This window comes from Taudactylus pleione, unplaced genomic scaffold (genome assembly GCF_031769625.1).
Source record: "Taudactylus pleione unplaced genomic scaffold, aTauple2 ptg000571l, whole genome shotgun sequence".
NCBI lineage: Eukaryota > Metazoa > Chordata > Amphibia > Anura > Myobatrachidae > Taudactylus > Taudactylus pleione.
This window is the reverse complement of record NW_028284973.1, coordinates 3,870,698-3,894,636: the sequence shown is the minus strand read 5'-3', so window position 1 is coordinate 3,894,636 and position 23,939 is coordinate 3,870,698.

Below are 23,939 nucleotides of genomic sequence, written 5' to 3'. Positions count from 1 at the left end.
AATTACATCTTTCATGGACATCAGACCCAGAGATAGAGGAACATCTAGTAAGGAATTAGTTGTAAAGAAATCTGGGGATATTGTAAATATTTCACCTATAAACTCTCACTTTGACTTTTGCCCCTCTATCGGAGCCGGTATATTTATGCTGTTTAATAAGAGTGTAACTGATACCGTAAGCTGAGAACAGGGTTCACCTTTAAGCAGAGATATTATTTGGTCCGTAAAAGAGGACTGACGGAAACTATCTATTCTGCCAGGAGGCTGTATTCAAGACTTTGACTTATAGTAAGTGACTATAACAAAAAGAAACCAGAACTGTGGGAAGGACATTTTAAGTTATAGGGAATCCCGAGAGATTATCCAATCCATTGTATATTTATATGTGTATTGTTATATTGTCAAAATACTGCTTGATGTTATAAAAGTATAATTATATTGGTAGGAGTGTTATAATTGAAACTTAATAGCACAGGTTACTTTTGCAATTATATGTGATTTTCTTTGATAAAAGAATAACTAAAATATATATATATTGCATGATTTACTTACCTGAAGGAGTGTAGAGAAACTGATGAGGAGCCAGAACCTGAAAGAAAAGATAAGTGATTGGGTATGTAATGTATTGAAATTGTATCCTAATACAATATACACTAACACTATACACCCCAAGTATAATACTGTCATTACATAGTATGGGCTTTCCCAGGTTAGCCTAGATAATTTATATCAAATACAAATCTGGGTGGAGGCACTATTTACTAACTGGTAACGAAGGGTTACATATATATTTTTTTGTTTCTTAAAATGAGAAGGAATATTATAGATGAGTGCTCGCAACCGGGTCGATGTTGACCCACTGGGCATGCGCACGTCGAAGCCGGCTCCGACGTGCGCATGCGCGAGACCCGGCTAGTGACGGGCGCTCTGTCGCTACGGGTCTCGCACCAAAGGGGGCAAGCTGTCAATGTTGAATGACAGCTCGCCCCGTTTGGGAGACGGACAGGGGGGGTGGCCGGCCAAACGGAGGCATTCCCGACAGAACGCTTGCCGTTTGGGGGCGGCCCCACTGACATCAGCAATGATGTCAGTGGGGAGCTTCCTGCTCGATTGGAGCAGGGAGCTCCCTGGGGCTTGCGCTTGCCGAGACCCAACCTTAGGGTCTTGTCGCAAGCCCACAGCTTAGCTAGCGACCAGGAGGCTGCACTTCAAAAGAGAAGTGGCCGCCCACATTCAGAGCGACCGCTTGCATCTTAAGACCGACTCTGAATGAGGGCCATTGTCCCCAATTGTGGCCATTAGTGCTCACAGATTGTTTATTGGTTGATTCACACAATGAAGCGGGGACAATGATCTGATGTCACAGTGAGCGTAACTGACATGTTGTGCTGTTTATTTCCATGATGAGACATTTCATTATTATGTAGAAAATAGGAAATATTTGTTTATACTTTCTGTGTTAACAATAGTGCAGCGGAAAGTCCACTAATAATAAGGTTTACAGGTCTTCAGTTTTCAGCCCCATTGTCAGAAAACCATGGACTCTGGAGTATGCCAAGCCTTGGGCTCCTTTATTTTACTACTGTCCAACTCCACAGCCCTGCCAGGGAAGATGGATTACAAGTCCTGTTAATAACCCACTAAAGACATCATATACATCCAGCTGGTCAGCAATGGAAATAATAGGTCAATATCATTGCAATTATGCAGACACTGTACCTTGGTTTCAAAATTCATGTACAATGTCATTCAGTGCAAGTGAGTCATGTAAAAGCATACATTAAATTACTTTGTCTTCTGTTTCTCCCTGATGGATTAAAATGACATCTACTTACATAAAAGGAATAACTCTTTTCATCTGCATTGTTTGTGTGGTTATAAGTATATGGGGGGAGCTGTGCTGTAAACTATGATTGTTCCTGCAGAGCTTTTAAAAGGCGCATATTGATATTTAGTTTCAAGGAGAATTGCGATCAGGCTTTCAGTTCTGACAAAAGGAGCCGCCTTGAACTCAGGCCCTGATTTAGAGCCGGACGCTCTGACCAGAGCGCTCGCTCTGAATCAGGGCCGCCCTATTTAAATGTGGAGCGGCCTTTTGGACGCTCGCATAGCTGTGGGTTACCACCCACAGCTTATGCGAGCGTCCATGATGATGGTCGCGATGGTCAAGACCATTGCGACCATCGGGCTTGCGAAGAGACCCTGTGGTAGGGTCTCGTGGCCGCAAGCCCTGGAGTGATTTTGGCTCTATCAGAGCCAAAATCACTCCCACTGACATCACTAGTGATGTCAGTGGGGCCGGACCCAGACGGCAGGCGTTCCCATGGGAACACCTCCGTCTGGCAGCCACGCCCCCGGCACGCCCACCAAAGGGGGCGTGCTGTCAGTCACCATCGACAGCACGCCCCCTTTGGTGCGAGACCCGGAGCGACAGCTTGGCTGTCGCTGTCCGGGTCTCGCGCATGCGCACGACGGAGCTCCCTCCGTCGTGCGCATGCGCATTGGGGTAACATTGACCCGCTTGCGAGCGTCCTGCACTCGCGAGCGGGTCTGAATGAGACCCTCAGCTTGTTACACTCGGTAGCATCTAAATGGATAATGTACTGAGGGCCTGATTCAGACCCGGACGCTATTAGCGGACGCTCGTTCTTAAAAAAGGGGCTGGATATTTAAATTGAGCGCTTGCTCTTTGCGGTGTGTTGACGCCTCTATGTCTGAGTGAACGTCCGAAAAATGCGCTCGCTTTTTTGTAAAGACGCCCCTTTGCCGTTCGCATCACACGTTATCTCTGTTATTTATTTGATTAACATCGAAAGGCATCTGAACTGATCGCAGTGCTTGTGGTTGGATTTACTTCCCGCTATCATTGCGAGCAGTTCAGGCTAAAAGACAACCAAGTGACGTGGTCGATGACACTCCTTTACTAATTATGCACTCCCATTAAACGCCGTTAGGTACGCCTGCGTTCGGATCTCCACTCACCCGTTTTCAAGCACCTTCCCTGTTACCACCCACAAACGGTACATTCTGTCAATCAAATTAGCAGCCCCTCGTTGTTTTACGAGCACACGATTTCCGACCGCAATGACTGGTTTGCGCATGCGCATTGCGAACCATACGCTCAGAGCGAACGAGCGGCCGCTTACGAGCGGCTCTGAATCAGGCCCTGATTTTTTTCAGCAAGCCATTGTATACATTGTTAGCTATGGCTTCTTAGCACTTAATGTCAGCATTTCCTGCCCTGCTGGCTGCCCCGTGCTTTACACGTTTTACAAAGTATAGTAAATTCTAAACTGGTGAAAACCTGGAGGAGGAGGAAAACAAACGTGTTTTGTTTATGTAAAATAGAATTGGAATCATAATGTTACATTTGTTATTTAAAGTTCGACTGTCAGGCTAAATGAAAGGTTTGGGATTTAAAGCAGCAATTCAGACACAAAAGATTTGTTTCTTTTTTTATGCATCATTTTTCTTAGCTGTCTTTCTTCAAATCATTATCTCCTTTTCAAAATCTCTCCGGAGAGAAGTGCTCAGTCACACAGATCTCAGCATGTAATCTGATGAAGGTGGGGAGGGGGGGGGAGAAAGAGAGAGAGATGTTTTGAAAATATACAGAACAGAAAAATCTCAGTGGAACATTCCAAAGACCCTCTGCTATAACAACATCATGTGTCACGCGACTGTGGTTTCCATGGTAGTCCGTGACACTGCACAGAATTATAAGGCATTAAAAACTGCCAGAAGGTAGCCTGCGCCATGTTGTGTTAAAATAAATGCATCTCATTTGTTCATGTGATTTCTGCTTATAGATTCAATACTCAGATCCTGCAAGACATTCCAGAAAAGTAATATTAAAAAAGTTTTGTTCCTAAAAAACTCAGTGTAATAATATACTGCCTTTAAACAGTACATAGTGGAACACCAGTCCCCACAAACTGTGCCTCCACATTTCAATAAAAATCCAACAATTCCACATGTTCCTCCAGATGTCTCACAGTGCAGCACTAATGTCTCCATGTGTAAGCACATGAGGACTAATCTCTATCACTGTGGCTTGGATAATATAGTCCCACATTCAGTCATAGGGGATAAAATGGTTGTCAATGCCCCGCCCCCCTTGGCCTTCCTATCAATGTGAATAGGAGGTTCAGTAGAGAGGGTCCTTTGACACTTACTTACAGTAGGTCCATATGTATTAGCCTCTGAGTTGCAGAAACTTGTGTGATTATGGTGATTTAGTCCATAAATTTAAAGTGGCAGTAATTTAAAAGGTAAGACCAATCTAATATAATGCCTGGAATCAATACAGCTATTTGTGACCACGGAGGATCCTGCAAACAGCATATTAAAGGTAAGTATATCTTTATGATAGTTCGACTGGAGCACTGTGAACCACTGCAAGCTAAAATAATCAGATATTGATAGTACTCTGTAGTCGCTTAGGGCTCATACACACAGGTGTTAAAAAGTAACGTCTGTGAAAAACATAGACTTAACCTTGTATTTCTATGTGCTTTTAGCAGAGAGTGTTTTCTGAGTCTCCCTACAGTACATTTCTCCCACAGTACTTCGTTACAGGGCCGTATCTAGGGTAGTGCGGCCGGTGCCATCGCACAGGGCACCACAGGTCAGGGGGCGCTGTTTGGGCCTGTCAAATTTCTGTTTATTATCATTCTTGCTTATAGCTTCCTCTTATTTCATCCCCAGCATCTCCTGGCCTCTCCTATCTCTTCCCTGGCCCTTCCCCATGACGCCACGGCCCTTTTTTGGGTGCATCATGTCCCTTTGAAAAATGAGGGGGGCACCAATGCTCTTTCTGGCACAGGGCACCAAAAAGTCTAGTTACGGCTCTGCTGCATTATATTGTAAAGACTGCCCTCTAATCGGTATAACTGCCTGATTTACCCCCTTCTCCAAAGCACTTTATGTAGTGCAACACCTAACTGAATCAAGTATTGTACAATACAGTATTTTAAGCTTATTAGTTTGTTCGTGTATTTTCCTCACAGGTCATATAACATTACTTGGCATTCCACAAACATATTCAAGCCACATAACTATTGTATACTCAAGCCAGACACAGGTGTAGTGCTGTCCCAGCACCAAGTTTTACCTGCGAGCCAATCATCACAAAGCCAACATTGTCAGACAGTGTGTGTGTACAGGTCCATTAGCTGTTGTTTAATAGTATTAGCATCGAGCCTAATATAAGAGGCTTATATAGTAAAACTATTAAAATCAATGTTGGTGTGTATGAGGCCCGACGCTGCCAGTGAATTATGTCTTTTTATATTGTATCAACTTGTATTGTTGTTTAAGCAAACAGCAAAAATAGTAACCAAACATTCACCTTCATTGGTCCAACTTCCATTAGGCTGATCAAGGCCTGCGTGCAATGCTCCTGCTCCATGCGTGAGCTGCTGTAGGGATTGTACCAGGTTAGGAAATCTCCATTTTGACTTTTCACCACATTGTTCCCTTAAAAGTCAAAACATATTTTAGTTACTCAGAACCAGGCCCATAACAAGGGTGTGCGAGCCATGCCATTGTGCAGTCCAGGGGCCTGGGGGCGGCACCGACTCAATAGCCAACGGCACCAGTATTTTCCTTGCAGGGTGCCTGGAACGGCAGGTTGTAGCACCCTGCAGGCTATACAGCCACCCAGAGCTGTACTGCCCTACGGAGTGACTCAATGACATCACATATTTGGAGGTGCGGCACGGCACGGCACGGCAGAGGCTTTCCTGCTGTCCTACTCATTATGCAGTAGGTAACTATTTTATTTGACAGATTTCAGGTTATTTTCTTACCACTCTATTAAAGACAGAAAATTTAATTTATGGCATCCACATGCACCTTTATTTGTAATCAGAGCTTCTACAAGCACTTTATATGCTGCCAGAGCCCCCACATAATCCCTTATATGCCATCAGACCCCTCCTCTATTTTTATGTCATCTGCTCCACATGCCCCTTTAAATGCCATCAGAGCCCTCGTGTATGTTATATGCTATTAGACCTCTCCACGTGCCTCTCTTTATAGACCATCTGCTATACATAACACATCAGAGCCCCCTCATGCACCTTATGTGCCATCAGACCCCTCCAAATGTGTATTTGTTTTGGACATGACCCTCCCAGGATTACTTACACTCTGGACAGATGTCTTGATTTCTGGATTGTATGGAGTAATCCCAGAAGGTTGGCCACCCTAATGCAGCGTACACGTTTTGTTTTACTGTATAATGTGATCTGTTCTCAAGTTTGTGTTTTTAACTCATAGGTTATGAAACCCTTCCTAATTATAGCAGACTTGATAGCACTTGTAAAAACTGGCTATACTCACTGTACATACAAATGTTTTTGTGAAAAAAAAATAATATTTGTCTTGTACAATATTTCAAACTACCTGGAATAGCTCACCGATGTCATCTGGATGTAAGAACGCTGTAGTGTTTGAACGGTTTTTCTCAAGGTTTGCTTGTAGGCTGATAACAATACAAATCAAACTAAAGTAGCACAATTATTATTATTATTATTATTATTATTATTATTATTATTATTATTATTATTATTATTATTATTATCCTTTATTTATATAGTGCCACAAGGGTTCCACAGCGCCTTACAAAGAACAGAAACACAGTACATAAACAGTTGAACAGAACAAGAATACAGTGACATACAGTACACGATATTGCAAGACAAGTACATGGCATATAAACATTGCTGCTACAGTAGCCGGGTGTCAAGAGTTAGGTGCTGTTGTAAGGAGTATAGAGCAGATAATATAAGTAAAGGAAGAAAAATCACATGAGGGAAGAGGGCCCTGCTCGTGAGAGCTTATATTCTCAAGGGGAGGGGCAGACAGACAGGGGTGACACAGATGGGGTGGACAGAGGGTTAGGATGACAGATGGGTGGATTCCTATTTTACAGTATCTGAGGAAGTCATTTGGATTAAGATTTACACCACTGACATTCTACTTTCGTGACAGTATTTGTAGGTGTCTGGGGAAAGCCATGGTTGTCATTTCAGTTTACATGAAGTTTGATGGGTAGCTGAAGCCACTTCATCAAGGGCTATTTAAAGAGTTTGGTTAAGGTGTGAACCAGCAGTTTCAGGTAAATGTAGAAATTTGTGAAAGTAGTTGTTGTAAAGAGATGTTCAGATGTAAAGAGATGTTCAGATGTAATATAGTGATAAATTGTGATAGAGTGTGGATTCCATAAGGCACATTTATTGATTTGGAGGGTGATGGGGGACATGTGAGGTTTGCAGGATATTTATTCCATAGTAGATCAGCTGTATGCTATTCTGTGATTAGGGAGGCTCTCTGCACAACAGAAAGAGGAACGGTGTACGCCTCCGTTCTGCTTCCACAATGTCCTGACTCTAAAGCTGGCCACACACATAGCGATATTTTACCAGATCTGGCCGATTCCGACGCATTGGAACGACAGATCGTGTAAAATATGCCAAAATCGTGAGTCCCTCACGATCACGATGCGATGCACGTCCCCACTGGTCGCACATCGCATCTTCAGATTTGCCGTGCAGTAGCGCAGATCTGACAATCTGGGATACAATACACAGTGAAAAGTCTGCATGCAGGAGAGATCGTATGAAGATTGGACACCAAATTGTGTGCAGATCGTGTGGAGATCGTGTGCAGAGCTGCCGGGGAGAGTTTCAAGGGAAATCGTACACATTGGCTGATCGTGTGCACAGCGGTACGTGTGTGGGCACCTTAAAGGTGCGTACACACGGGATGGTGCTCCCTGAACGAACATCGATCCGTGTGTCCCCGGCAGTTTGTGCTCAGTGTCGTTATCGACACTGAGCACAAAATACTGAACGAAATCAAGAACGATTTCGTTCAGTGCCGGGATCCCCCCCTCATCACCGAACATGTCCAACCTGAGAATATCGTCAGATTGGACAGGAAGTTCGGACGATGAATGTAAACTACACAAACGGGAGCGCACATTTGTAGTGTTCGCTCATCATTATGCCTCAGAAACTGAACGATTTTGTGAACGATTTGTTGTTAATGACGTCGTTAACGACAAATCATTCAAAAAATCGTCCTGTGTGTACGCACCTTAGCAATTCATGCTTATTGGTTGTCTACAGTATACAGCACCTAGGACCTTATTCAGAGTCGGTCGCAAGCGCCGATGCGCTCGTAACCGACTCGATGGTTAGTCCTGCGCACGCGCAGCGGCCGCACTGCGCGTGCGTAAGCCCCGGAGCGACAGAGAAACTCTGTCGCTCCGGAGCTCGTTACCAAAGTGGTGGCTGTCGATGTCGATCACCATTGCGACCATCAACCTGGTCGGTCGTTAAGCTGTGGGTGGTAAACCACAGCTTAACGATCGACAAGGTGGCGGCCGTTCAGGATGCAAGCGGCCGCCCTGATTCAGGGCGACCGCTTGCAACTAACGACCGCCTCTGAATGAGGTCCCTAATCCCTACAGCTAGTTTATACTATAGGTCAGACATTAAATTTGGTGAATCTTCAGAAATGAAATCAGTGTTGTTCATAAATATCTATTTCTGTAATAATAAGTTTAATGAAGACAAGTAGGTTTTTTTCAAAATAATTCTGCCTTACATCAGTTACAGATCTCACTTTATAGAACCCTGCAGCCCACAGTACTATCTGTATAGAAAACTTGCACATTCAAGAGAGATTCAGTAAATTACCGTTGATAGAGGAGCTGTCACCAGATATAAATGTTTGTGAATTTGGGGGAGATGTATCAAGCTTTCTAAAGAGAACAGATGAAGCTGCCCATAGCAACCAATCAGCTACTAGTTATCATTTATTAAGTACATTCTAAAAAGTGATAGCTAGAAGCTCATTTGTTTCTATGGGTAACATAATTTGTCGCTTATCCACCATTAGCCAATGACCAATTCTGGAGAGTATGCTGCCTGCTGTGATAATAATACATGAGGTACGCAGACAGCTGTCTGGTCTCTCTCCTACGTGTCAGTGTCCATGGACCTTTAGGTCAGTGACGTGCCGATGAGTGTATACTGTAATCAAGTTCATTAAACTTAGCAAAGTGGAAAAGGTTCTGCACCTCTATATGTGCACATCAGCATTTCCAGGAAAAGTGCTGCAGCGTTGCGCTGTTCCTTGTTTGCAAATAAATCACCTCCACATCTAAGGGAACTTGGAGGTCTTGATGTTATGATCCGCGACAATGGATCATCTTGGTGGCAGGTCCCGGTCGTAATTAAGCGACTGGGACACTGCATCATGCCTTGATTCCAGTTTCAGCTCTTCCAGGTAGCTGGAACTCTGGGTCTGATTCAGACCCGGTCGCAAGCGCTGAGCGCTCGCAACCGGGTCAATGGTGGCCCAGAGCACATGCGCACGACGGAGCCGGCTACGTCATGCGCATGCGCGAGATCCCGGATAGCAACGTCGCTCCGTGTCTCGCAACAAAGGGGGCGAGCTGTCGATGTTGAGTGACAGCTCGCCCCCTTTGGTGGGCGGGCCGGGGGGGTGGCTGCCCAAACAGAGGCGTTCCCATGAGAACGCCTGTCGTTTGGGGGCGGCCCCACTGACATCACAAGTGATGTCAGTGGAGAGCTTCCGGTTCTATTAGAGCCAGAAGCTCTCTGGGGCTTGCGGCCATGAGACCCTACCACAAGGGTCTCGTCGCAAGCCCGATGGTCGCGATGGTCTTGACCATCGCGACGATCATCATGGCCGCTCGCTGTTGCTGTGGGTGGTCACCAACAGCTATGCGAGCGGCCAGGAGGCCGTTCTAAAAAAAAAAAAAGCCTAGCCCTGATTCAGAGCGAGCGCTCTGTCAGAGCGACCGGGTCTGAATCAGGGCCACTGTCTGTGTCTGTGTGCAGCTTATTGCTGCATTCCTGCCTGTCAGTTGTCTGCAGATATCAGCTGCATACTATCCTGTGATTAGGGAGGTTCTCTGCAGGGATTTAGCTGATTGGTTCCAGCTTCTGATACATTTCAGCCAGCCCTACACTTCCTGCAGGTGATATTGTCTGACTTCCAGAGCAGGGGCGTATCTATAATGGGGGCAGGGTGTGCGGTGCACACGGGCACCCGGGTCAAGAGGGGTCCGCACTGCACACCCTGCACCCATATTATGTAAAACTTACCTCTCTGAGGTCCCGTGTCGGGTCTCCCAGCGCTACTCAAACGCCGGAAAATGTACAAGTAACCATCTGGCTGCAGCCTCACTCTACCTAGTTCCATTAGTGGAAGGACTGCTACTCCTCAGCTTTGCCTTGTTTCTAGTCAGCAGTCATGCGGTCTCTCGTTGGTTGTGTAAGCCTCTACTGCTGGAGGCGTAAATCCAGACGGTCACCTAAGTACCGGTGTGAGTATAAATCACTATGGTAACAGCGGGTGGCTGTTATCAGTGGAAGATCATCTCCTTGGCTCTAGAGGTCTTACACATCCGTGCGAGAACCATAACACTTGATATCCTAATGGTGCAAAGGAATTATATTTTAGATAATAGCATTGGGCCTGATTCAGCTGTACACCATTAGCATTACTGCTCTGTCTTTGGTCGCAGCAGTGATGCTATAATATGCTAAAGCTACTGGAGGTGTCTGAGGACAAAAGACGCCCCCCCCTCCCGTCGGCATTGCAGATCTGAGTGCTGCATCTGAAGCCGCAGCATCTGATCACATCAGCCTATGGCTACTCAGAATGGTCGTCGCAACTCCGTAGCCAAGACGGGTAAATCCGCGATTAAAGACGCAGACACTGGCCTCGCCACTCCCAGATAGCGGGGGTGACACGTCCCCATTTTCGGGAATGCTAACCGTCGCCACCCATTCCCTGCCATCAAATCATTGCAGCACGTCAATTATGCTGCATCTCAGGGGCACTGCGACAGTAGTTGCAGAAAGAGACCTGCACATGCGTAGGTCTCCAACAATCGGATTTGTGCTTAAACCATCGGGTTTGCGTACATCTCTGAATCAGGCCCTTTGTACCATTGCTATGCAAAAAGTTGACCTTTTGGCTGCCTTCACCCGGAGGTCGACACTGGAGGGGGCGGGTCTGTTGGCAGCGATGGGGTGGGGGCTTGGTTCGAGGTTGGTGGGTCTAAGGGCATGATGACGCAATTGTGTCATTGTAGCCCTGCCCCTCACTGTGCAATACCAAGATTAAAGTCATTGTGGTGTGGGGGGGGGGGGGGAAGATGGAGCCATGATGACGCAATTCAATGCAAAATGCATCATCAGCCACCTGTGCCAGCCCCCAGGAGACTTGTCCACCTTTCCGGGTGGCCGGTAGTGCCACACGATTTTTGAGAGCCTCCTGGTAGTTCCGGAGAGAGGATAAATAACTATGAAATACAGAATAAGAAAATATGTAAAAACATAACATTCAGAATACACAGCTAGGGAAGCAGTAATGTGCAGATGGCTATGCATATGGAATTATTATTAATATTATAGACCTCTGCATATACCACAAGAAAATTACACGTGAAGCAGCACTGGGAGTTGCCCATAATGTATTTACAGACTATAATATTGAGAATGTCACAGAACAGTACATACAGAACAAGGACAGATACTGAGAATTAGTCCTGGCATACAGATCAATGGGAAATGGTACTGTGCAGTTGATTAATCCTGTAAATAGGAATGGGCAAAATTTACTAAGCGGCGGGTTATAAACCCCGGCAGGTAGGTGGCGGTTTGACAGCGTGTTCTATTCTGTTCTAAACCCCGGGGGTTTGCTGGCGGTTTTGCAGCGATTTCTAAATGACAGCTCTGTTCCATTCTATTCTAAAATGTGTTTTCATGGCGGTCAAACCGCCACCAAACCGCCGGGGTTTAGAACCCGCCGCTTAGTAAATTTTACCCATGGGGTGTGATTCTGAGACAGCTGCATCTAGAATTGCAAAATGCGATTGCAAAGCCATATTCATCATTGCAACCGATTTAGTGTTAGTCGAAAATGCAAATATTGAGCCACAACACCCTCCTCTTGGTTGCAGGCCTCCCAGTCGTACCGGGCTGAGATGAGACTAGAGGCGTGACTTCTACGTGCATTCACCAAAGGTGAACAATGACAGCACACAATGCAATCACATTACAGTTAATGGCCTGATAGAGCAAATATTAAGTGCACAAATGGATATGTTAATGTAACATACATATACATCAATAAAATCTTGTTGATCTATTTGCTGACAGTGTCCAATTACTTTTATCTACGTAGTATAGTACCATCATATGCAAAGTTTTTTTTTAATGACAACACTTTAGAATATTTTCAGGCATACCCATCCCTAACTGAAGCATTATATATTTGTGTAAAACGAGTATGTATTGTACAAGATAATTACTTTCATTATACTACATTAGTTGTAAGTTTCACATAAATGTTTTCATCGTTCAAATCACAAAGTCATCACTAACAATTATACACTTAAGGTCAGAGCACACCCAACACATATCCCTTCAGGGGGCTGTAATTGTTTGCAGTCCATTTTAGTTGCACTTTGCGATTGCATGCCCACCCCATGCACTTACTGTACTCTGTACCACCTGCCCATTGCGATCGCAGGGCCTGATTCAGAGACGGATGGAATAGCACAAGCAGCTGTGCAATTCCAACCATTTAAAATGCTGCATCTGCGTGATCGCAGCATTGCGAACGAGGTCGCAGCCTGGGATCAGCATCACTATCTATTGCGATTGTTGTCCCTTCGGCAAGGCTGCGATAGCTGAAGCTTACCGCAGCCTGACCGGGTCCTGGCAACTTGCGAGGCCAGGAAGTCTGTCTGCACCCACGCAGTCCCTGGCCTCGTCCCTCCTGGAAAACGGGACGACACACCCCTATTTCCCCGTCTCTGCCTCCTAAACGCCTAAACGTGAGGTTCTGCGAGCGCACTCACAGACGGAAGGCTGCACATCAGTACACCTCCTGCACATGCACAGTCCTCCCACCATCGGAGATGTGCGCTAACCATCGGGTTAGCATATATCTTTTGAATCAGGCCCACAGGCAAGCCCACGTCCCACGGCTCCACACCCATTTCAGCATCGGTCTCAGGGCCTGAGTCAGACCCGCTCGCGAGTGCATAGCGCTCGCAAGCAGGTTGATGGTGGGCCATTACGCACGCGTGAGCCCCGGAGCGAGTGGGAAATCACTCGCGCCGGGGCTCGCTACAAGACGGGGCGGCTGTCGATGTTGATCGACAGCTCGCCCCGTTTTGCAGGCGGGGAGGGGGGGTGGCTGCACAATACGATATGTCTGTGAACGACGTCTGTCCTGCATCACAGGCGATGCAGTGGCGTAATTATAAATTTTGCTCCCCCCTCTGCGGTGCTAGTGTTCCTGGCACTTCCACTGTGCTTCCCTGACAGATGCTAGAGGTCAAGTAGGACCTCTAGCATCTGCCTCCACCTGGGTGGCAGCTATTTTTGGAGGGATATTTTCAGCAGATTCCATGCGGTTGGCTAGACCACATGGAATCTGCATAAACACTGGCCGCAGGTGGGCGTCCCCAAGCAACCGCGGGGTCTGCGGGGGCTAATGCTACGCCACTGAGCAGGACTAATGCTACGCTATCTTGAAGATATATCGGCACGTCTGGCTGTGTATGGGCAGTGTACTGCCCGTACACTTCCTGCAGAGGCCGCCGCTGCCTGACAGCTCAACTGGGCGGGCACATGTAAATGCCCGCCCAGTTGTGACGTCAGTCACGACACATGGGCCCGACGATTGGCAAGTGTGTATGTCCCCTTAGTGTTTAATGTACAGTATCAAACAGGAAAAAAAGTGGAGAATTGGACCAGAGGCCGATTGATACATGAACCCTTTAGACTGTCACAGCAAATTGGCTGACTGAATACAACTATATGTGCTGTTAATGCATAAGTGGTAAATATATATTTTTGTAACATTGTCATGATGACGGGGATTTACTTTGTCCATGTGTGACTGAGCTGTAAGGAAAAAAAACGACAAGACCTATACCGCCAGAAACCTTTTCTATATATTTAATTGTATTTTCTTTCCATTTCAGAGTATTAAACGCACAATGAATCCATAGAGGTTTTCATCTCTGTAATTATCCCTTCACTGTGGACTAAAGACTCTTGGGGATTGGAAGAAAATTATATCAATTATTTCTGCCTTCAGACTGTCACACTTGTCCTCTCTGCAACTGGAATCTCTATGACCATAATGACTAACCAAGAAAAATGGGTCAATCTCAGCCCTGCAGAATTTTCTCAACTTCAAAAGTATGCAGAATGTAAGTGCCGCTTGCTTTGAATATTTTAATCTTCACACTTAATTTCCAGAGAGCAGCAGTCATGATTAGGAGTGAATGCATTCAGAAATGAAGTGCTACCTTTGGGACATAGTAATCTACTGTGTATCTTTTATTCCTATCTTGTTATTATCAGGGTCATTTACCAAGGTCACCTCCAGACGCAGCAGCCCCGGTAACTTGTTTGCTTGAATGCGCCGGCATGTTCTCATGCTTTTTCGCCCGCCTGCAATGTGGACCAATCATTCCATTCAGGATTACCCTGGCAACAAGCAATGCATTGCATTTTACAGTTATAACTCAATTCCTTCTGTATGCTGTACTGTACTTCAGCTCTCTGTATTGCCAGTGCCACCAATTTAAAGACTATTGGTCTTAAATAGTGGGTGTGATTTACTGAGTAGATTATAAATGAGGGTCTTTAAAAATCTGTTAGCGGGTCAAAGGTAATTGGATATTGAGATTATGACTGGCAAGTAGGTTATTTCAAATCTAATTGGCTGAAGATCACAGCAGGTATGGACCTTATACAACAGCCGATCCAGATCGACCTCTGGTGCGAAGGCAGCTGGTATCTATCCAATTACAAATAACATTAACCATAGCTCAATAGACCTAAACACTTCAGTTAAGCAAAACTGAGCAGGGCCGGACCCAGGTTTAAAAGCACCTTGTGCAAAAGAAATCCTTCCCCCAATCCAACTATATCCATAAGTAATACTTTTATTAAATCTGATACAATTTATTCCCTACATTCACTGGGCCAACAGGGGAAACACGGGATCGGTATGAAATAGTGCCGGACCTATGTCAAATCCCGACGCCGGAAGACCGGCAGCAGTAAAGATCCCGACAGCTCCAAAGGTAAGTATTTACTAAACCTAACCTCCCTCCCTAGTGCCTAACCCTAAACCCCCTCTAAGTGCCTAAACCTAACCCCCCCTTCCACGCAGCCTAAACCTGAGTCTCCCGGGGGGAGTGCCTAACCCTAACTTCCCCCCGGGGGTGCCTAACCCTAACCCCCCTTTCCAGTAGCCTAAACCTAACCCTTCTGGGGGGGTGCCTAACCCTAAGTCCCCCCGGGAGTCCTAAAACCTAACCCTCCCCCCCCCCGCGCCTGTCATCAGCCTCGTCCGGTATGCCGGGCGTCAGGCTCCTGGCACAGGTCTAATGACAGGCGTCAGGATTTCGACACCTGTCATTAGTACCTTGCCGGGATTTGACAGTCGGGAAGCCGATGGTCGGCATTTCGACCGTTGGCTTCCTGACTGCATCCCGGAAAAACACACACATACACACACACACACTAGCCCCCACAAGGAAGTAAAAAGAACAAAACACAACGATCCCCACAGAATTATAAAAAACACACAGTGGACCCCACAGGAAAACACACACACACATTGCCCCCATGGGAAAAACATTAACTCCAACAGGAAACAGAACACATGCAATGATGTCCACAGGAAAAAAAAAACGTTAACCACCACCGCCAAAAAACATACAAACAAACAAAAAACACATATTCACAGCCCGAGCTGTGTCTGAGTTGCCTAGAAAATGAGCCCAATGCTGCCCAAGCCAGAACAAAGTTAGTATTGGATTTGCAGTAAGTTGTGGACATGGTTCTGCGGGCTGCTAGTGGTTGCCGGCAGGCCTGTCAGTCATGAGTCCTGGGCCTCAGCAGCCGGACTGTGCACACCTATAGGGTGGTGCCCCATGTGGCCTCTCTGCTTGAACGGCCCTCCAGCCGGCCCTGATACTGAGTGAGAATACAGCACAGCTCCCAACAAAGAGGACATTGGTAGCTGAAAATGACTAACAGTGATTGAATGAGAACGGAGTGGGTTAAACTTCAAGTCTGGGGACTGGCTTAGGTAACACCATGTGACTTAGTTTGCCCTATTAGGATAGGTGTGTGTGTTTTAACTTGGAATGTGAGGCTGTGTGGGCTGAGACTAAAGCTGGCCATACACTAGAACAACTTACATCCAACCAGCCAACTTGTTGATTGGTTGGAATGAAAATCTGGTAAGGAATGGGAGTAAATGATGATCAGAAATTTACTCCTAAATGCCACAAAAAAGGGGAAAATGGTCGTCAGACAAGTTTGTTAAATGTTTGATTTAAACTGTTTGTTTTACAACAGTTTTGGTCCATTTTTCAGCGTCTGGGAGCAAGTTGCTGATTGTATTCCTTACCAGATTTTCATTCCAACCAATCTACTAGTTGGCTGGTTGGACAGATAATCTTTAGATGTGTGGCCAGCTTAAGCCTCTTTTGTTCCTGTCTTCCCACCCTACCTCCCTATGTGGATTCAGTGGGATTGTCTGTAGTTAGCTGTTGTCTGTGGCGGGAAAGAATGGCAGGTCACCACTAAGGGTGCAAATCTCTTTCAGTTTGTAGTATTATAGTCATTGGGTGCGCTCACCCTCTTTGACTTGTTAAGTTCAGTGGATCGGCCTGCCGGGGATAGCGTCATCACCCTTCCGGGTGGGTAGTCATGTTAGAGGGTTGAGTGGATACCTTTTTGTTGACAGTTGTTTAGTTACCGGTTGCTCTGCACCTTAGGCGGTGTCCTCTGGTGTGCATGTCTGTGTGCTGCATGTTTGTGTGCTGCATGTCTGTGTGCTGCATGGCTGGAGTAAGCTGTATGTTGCCGTCCTTTCTTTGCCACCATATCTCCAATCAGTTTAGATTAATTTAATACTCATTAGATAATTTAATAAATTGCTAACTAATTATTCTGCCATGGGCTCTATTTACTACAATCCGCATATTGAATGCGGATTGTAGTGTAATATTACCGAGTGAATTCGCATTGCGAATTCAGGCAATATCACAGGGATTTACTATAAATCCCTTGCAGGGACAGAGCTTGCGATAAAGCTCTGTCCCTGCGGATCCCATCCGCACTCTAGTCGCGGTATTTTCGGAAAAAATACCGCGACTAAGAGCCCGCGCATGCGCCGACCGACCACCGCTACTACCCCCCCACCGACGTTAATCCCCGCCCCCGGCGCTAAGCCCCGCCCCCCGCAATCGCGGACCCCCGCGACCCCCCCCCCTCCCTTCATTACACTTACCTGCACCTCCTGGCCTCCGGTGATCTTCTCCGGGCTTCCCGATCAGGTGATCTCCCATACTGCACTGGGGAGCCGATCACCTGATGACCAGGCCCCAGTGTACTATGGGAGACCAGCTGACCGGAGAGGAGCCATCACCGGAGGCCCGATCACCGGTCCCTGGATTCAGGTAAGTAAAAAAAAATGTTTAATTTTTTTTTTCTTTTTTTTACAGCAATCAGCTTGCGGTCTGCTTAGACCACACAGCTGATTACTGGTACCGGCTCCTGGCTCTGCTCTCCCCGTTAGAGCAGAGTGGGGGCCCGGTAACCGGGGGAGACCCTGGATAACGCCACCTCCAGGTGGCGTTATTATCACAGGGCTTCCCCCGGTATTTTTTTACAATTTATTTTTAGTAACTATGGTCGGATCACATTTCCCATTACAATTATGGGAAATGCGATCTGCTTTACTAAAAATAAGTGATACTGGGGGTTGGAGTAGAATTTTACGAATTCTACTCCAATTGCCCTGTAATAACTACAGGTGAAACTAAAATAATGTGAAAAGGGTGTGAAAACACCCTTTTTCACTTTATTTTAGTAAAAATAATGTTAATAAATAGAGCCCTGAGTCTTTATTTCATATAATTTATTAAGAATGTGTTTTATTGCATGGTGTTACACAGGGCACCCCTCTGACGATTGAAAGTTTAATAAAGATCCAAAGTTAAATCAGAGGAGCAGTAGATTGGCCGCCCCGCAAAGCAGAAAGTACAGTGATTAATTAGCATTTATGACTATTTTACAACTCACCGGGACAGGCTCTTGTCGGCGCCTCTGTCCACGCAGGTGTTTAATGGTACATCCCTGTGATAATCTCTTATTGCTGTCATAATTGTTTGCTTTACGTGCGACTTGAAATCAGGCCCCAAATGTTTACCTTCCACTTTATGTCATTTGCACCCAATATACTTCCAGTCGTATTCAGCGTAAGGGCAGGAGAGGCACTTGGCGAGGAAGCGAGACGAGTGCTACGTACTTGAAGAGAGCCGCTAGAACGCGGAATATTTTTATGATCTATTACACATGAGTCATAATCATTTTAATCAAAAGGTTTCACATTATCCCAAAGCTAAACACTAAACCACGAGAGACCTTGTAAAAGACTTAGGCAAAGTCCTGAGGGGTTTGAAGAGATGCTTTTGAAAAATTAAATGAATCCTCAAAATAAATGTGTATGGAAATAAAGTCAAAATGATGAAATATGTACAAAATTGCCTTGCTGAAGCCTAACTAATTGAAGAATAAATTAATAAATTTAAAATAGAAACACATCTATGTTCATTTTTTTTATGAATAATATATTTATAATGGGAAAAAGATAAAAAATGACTAATGTTGACATTATGAGTTATGAGAAAAGTTATCTGGGCACATTTCAATAACAAAAGACTAAAAAATTGTTAGTGTTATTCTGTTTTTCACGGTGATAACTTGTTAGACTTTAAAAATGCTTCTCTTACTTAAAGAGGTTAACGCTAGAAAAATATGGCGACCTATTTTATGCTGTTTACCACTGTCCAAATAGGGGACAGTGGTCTTTGGGCCTGATTCAGAGCCGGTCGCTATTTGCGGTCGTTCGTTCTGAAAAAAGGGGTGGCTATTCAAATGAACCGTTCGCTCTTTGCGGTCTGTTCACGCCTCTATGTCTGAACGAGCGAACAAAACTTGCGGTCGTTTTATGGATAACTACGCCCCCTGGCCGCTCGCATCCTACGTCATGTCCGCTATTTATTAGATTAATCAAGTACATCGACCAGCGTATGAACTGCTCGCTATTCTTGTGGTTGGTTTTTCAACCACAAATTTGCGAGCAGTTCTGACTATAAAATAACCCAGTGACGTGGTCAGTGACGCTGCTGTATTAATTATGCACACCCATAAAACGCCCGTTTTGATCTTTAAGCACGCCTGCGTTCTGATCTCCACTCCCCGTTTTCAAGCACCTTCCCCTGTTACCACCCACATACGCCTCCTCCTGTGACTCATATTAGCAGGCATTCGCTATTTAGCAAACAAACGATTTTCGGCCGCACTGACTGGTTCGCGCATGCGTATTACGATCCATACGCATGCGCCGTTGGGCAAACATCGCTCGGAACGAACGAGCGGCCGCTTAGGAGCGGCTCTGAATCAGGCCCTTTGTATATTGTCCAAGCGGCGACAAGCTTAGCTTTACAAAACTAACACGCTGTCCCATAATGGAGCAATGGAGACTACTGTAGCCAAAGAGACTTCACTCAGGGACCTATTCATCAACACTAAAATAAAGTTTTTAAGGAAATTTTCCTTAATTAATGTTATTTTAGTATTCATTAACACACTTAGCACAGGAGATAACACTGATATCTCCTTGCTAAGTCCCCCTGCATTAATTTCCACACTCCCCATACATTAGTACATTAGTATGGGGATGTGGAAATTATGGTATTCATCAATTTCCGAAAATTATGTATTTTCGGAATTTGATGGAGGTACTATCCGCCACTGTGAGGTGGTGAATAGCAGGTGAGACTTACCTGCTTCCAGCTGTGCAGGTCCCCCGAAGTCTTCCTCCGGCGCTCTGGTCCCTCCTCTGGCTCCGGTGGTTGCTAGGACAACTGTGTTCTCCCAGCAGAACACAATAAAGTTTAGAAGAAAAAAAAAGTTGTTTTTTTTCATCTATACAGTACTTTGGTGTGCTGGGAGAACACGTGTCAGACCAGCAGGATGGAGCCGGAGGCTGCTGCGCGGGCAGGTAAGTGCGGGGCGGGAGGGGGTTGGGTGGTACACAAAATTACTGCAGCTGTAAGTAGTGCTGCGCATGCGCTGGGTTTACAAATGTAACAGCACATGCGCAGCACGGATTCCAGCTGCGGTAATTTTGTGTAGATAGAGATAACTGCCTATTTCCCGAAAAGCTGTCATCGCAAAAATGACAGCTTTTCGGAATAGATAGTTATGGGGAGGAGGAATGATGAATTCCTCCGGTAATTAGGTAGAACTCCATGCCAGTGCTAAACCTAATTACCTCCATCGAATTTTATGGTATGATGAATAGGCCCCTCAGTCCTCACCGTGTCTTGAGGCAGATGTATGAAGCTCTGGAAAGTGATAAAGTGCAGAGTGATAAACGACCAGACACTCAGCTCCCAACTGTCATTTTTCAAAAACAGCCTGTGACATGACAGTTGGGAGCTGAGTGTCTGGTCATTTATCACTCTGCACTTTATCACTTTCCAGAGCTTCATACATCTACCCCCTTGAGGGGTATTCAATATGAAACGTTAACTTCACTGTCGAAGTTAACGTTTCATATCAGAGTTTTTTTCTGCGTTAAAGGTATGGTGCGCGCTCCCGCTTATCCCCGTATTCAATATAAAATTAACGAAAACGGGAAACTCTGAAGTTGGATTTGCGTAAAGTTACGAATTTTTCCTTAAAATAATTGTAAGACCCCCCTAAAGTTGTAAAAACATGGGGGAACACTATGGGTACCCCCGTTTTATCCTTTCATTGAAAGTCTGGGATTTAAATAGCCGCAGCAGGTGTTTTTTTCCCGACATTGAAGAAGTGATGCAGAAGAGCACTTAGGTTATTTTTTTCATTTTTTTAAGTGGTCCCATCAAATTTGGGGTACATGAAAATGGGTACTAGCATATTTTGGTGTCCCTAAAGTATTTTTAAAAAAATTCTGCATTTGTGCACCTGCCGCTATTATTCTATTCTAGAAAACATCTGCCGCATCCTTGCAGAATAGCCCTGAACCTATTTCCCTATTGTTTAACAATTTTTTCCCATTTTTTTTTTGCACCCCAATTTTTAAATGAATTTTTTGGGGTGTCCCTATTTTTTTTTTTTACTTTTTTTGACAGTTCTCTTTTAAATGTCATTCTCAGGGGTGCAGGCTATTTTTTTTAAGCCTGCACCCCTAAACCCCAATTCTGCACTTTTTTTCGATACCTATTCAATGGTGAAAAGTTACCCCGGTTTTTATCAAAGACTTGTCAAAACTGCGATAAGTCTTTGAAATTGAATAGGGTGTAAAAGTAAAACCTGCGATAATGACGTCATAATTGCGATATTAACGCAAAAACGATGTTATCGCACCCATATTGAATACCCCTGCTTATCTCTTAAGTGAAAGCACGTATGTTAACCGTGCATGCACATATGACATTAGCCTCTCAGTGAAGTTGGGTAATAGCTAGGGCTCTGTATAGTAGATAGCGTTATTACATAATCATACCTCTCAACTTTTCCACTCCTCGAAGAGGGACACTTCGCACCGGAGGGGCGCGCACCCGAAAAGGGGGCGGGGTTTCACTAGAAGGGGTGTGGCTTATCAGAAATGGGGCAGAGCCTTGCAGCAACCCCCATTTGTGTCATTATAGGGGGTGTGCCCAGCACTCTACGAGATGCTGGGGAGCCCCCAGGCTCTCCCGACACAGGTGAACAGATGCGCGTGCGCACGGCATCTTTTTGTCTTCTGCGGTATGTGCTACCCCCAACTTCCCCCCACCGCGGGACACTGCGGCCTGCGGGTGGGACAGAGGGACAGTCCCAGAAAAATGGGACTGTTGGGAGGTATGCATAATAATGTATCACCCCCTGCCTTGAAGTGTGTAGTGAGTAACAGTAATTGATGCAAAATCAATTAAAAAAAGTTATTGAGGTTAATTTTGAAACTGAAACAATTAGATTAGGATAAATCTGTTTTCATATATGGGTGCTGAGATGCATGGTGTCACGTTTAGGGTTTTTAGATCAGAGGCAGGACCCGTGGACTGGGCTGACGGGCTGTAGCAGGACAGTGGTGGTATAATCAGAGGTCTAATCATGGCATACTTGCCTACCCTCCCGATTTGGTCGGGAGCCTCCCGAAAATTGGGTGCCGCTCCCGAACTCCCAGGAAAGCAAACAATTCTCCCGGCTGCCGCCCACCCCTCCTGTCCCCCCCGCAATTACATTTGAAATCTCCGCAGTGGGGGCGGGGGCGGTGACGCGATTCACGCTGAATCATTTTGGCCTTGCCCCCTGATTCACAATGCCTGTAATATCGGCATTGTGTAGCAAGGGCGGGACCAAAATGATGCTATAACATGGCCCCGCCCCCGCCCTCAAATACTCGTAGTCTGGCTTGCCCAGACTCCTTGTGCTGGCCACGCCCGCTGTCATGCCGGTCTGGCTGCTCCCTCCCAGAAGGGGCAGCCAGAAAGTCAGCAAGCCTGAATCATGAGTGATACCCATGTGGTAAATGCCTGGTGCCTTCAGAGAGGCCAGTGACACCTGCAAGCCTCCCAGTCTGCCCCTTAACTGACGTTTTTTGTGGGGGGGTTTTAAACCGCACAGAAATTTTTTTTTTAATTTAATTAAGTTTTAAAAGTACTTTTTAAAGTATATTTAATTAGTTTATTTAAAAAAATGTTTACCTAGGGGATGTTTTGCACACACCCACAACCCCCACCCTCCCAGTTATGATAGGTACCTGTGGAACAGCCCAGCCCCACACCCCAACAATGGGTGCCAAATTTAGTTTCCACCCTCCCCCTCCCCATGTGTCACTATATATATATATTGTGACACAGTTAGGTTAGGGGGTCCCTCTCCTGGGTAGAGGACTCCTTCCTTACACACACACAGCAGCAGGGAAGCAGCACACCAGTCTGGATGCAAGTACAAGCTGGTCGGCGCCAGTCTTTATTGTACAATGTCAGAAACATAAAGAAAACATAAATATAAATCCTAGCCCTGTCGGGGCACTAACTTCACAGGCAGTTCCCTTGCTACCAGAACCTGGCAGGGCCTAATGCCCTCGCCAGCAACAAAAGCACAGCACAACACTCACAGTTAGGTATCCAAGTGTCTCTGAGCAAACTCCCTGCCTGCTCTCCCAGGTGAGACAATCAGCCCTCAACACACTAGGCTTATATTGGCCACTCTCAGGTGGAAACCCTAACAACCTGTTACCAGGCTGCGAGAACCAAAACCTGGAGTGGCCGTGGGTGGAGCCCACCCTCTCCTCTCACCCACAACCCCCAGGTCCCAAACCGGCTTTTCAAAAAGCCGAAACTCAAGCCTGCTACACTGCAGACTTTCTCCTGGGGGTTTAAAACACAAAAGACAGGAATCTGGGACAAATGTACCTGCCACAGACCACTTTACCAGTGATCCTATCACAATATATATATATATATAACATGTATAATATATTTTTTCTTTAAGATATACCCCCCCAGCCAAACAAATATTATGATAGTCTGTTTAACGCTTCCCTCCCATACCTGCACTTTTACTATCGGCCGTTCGCACTACATTCTGGGACGCGATTCTGGTAGTGATGTCGGCAGTCACAGACAGCCGCATCACTTCCAGGGGTTTTGAGGAGAGAGAGCAGATCTGTTCTGCACTTGTACAGAACAGCTCTCCTATGCTAAAGCTGGGGGATGGAGCCGGTTGGCTTGATCACATGTAATGCGACCGTGCCAGATGAAGCACTTCTCGCTCTGGTCGCATTACATGTGACCATCCCAGTTA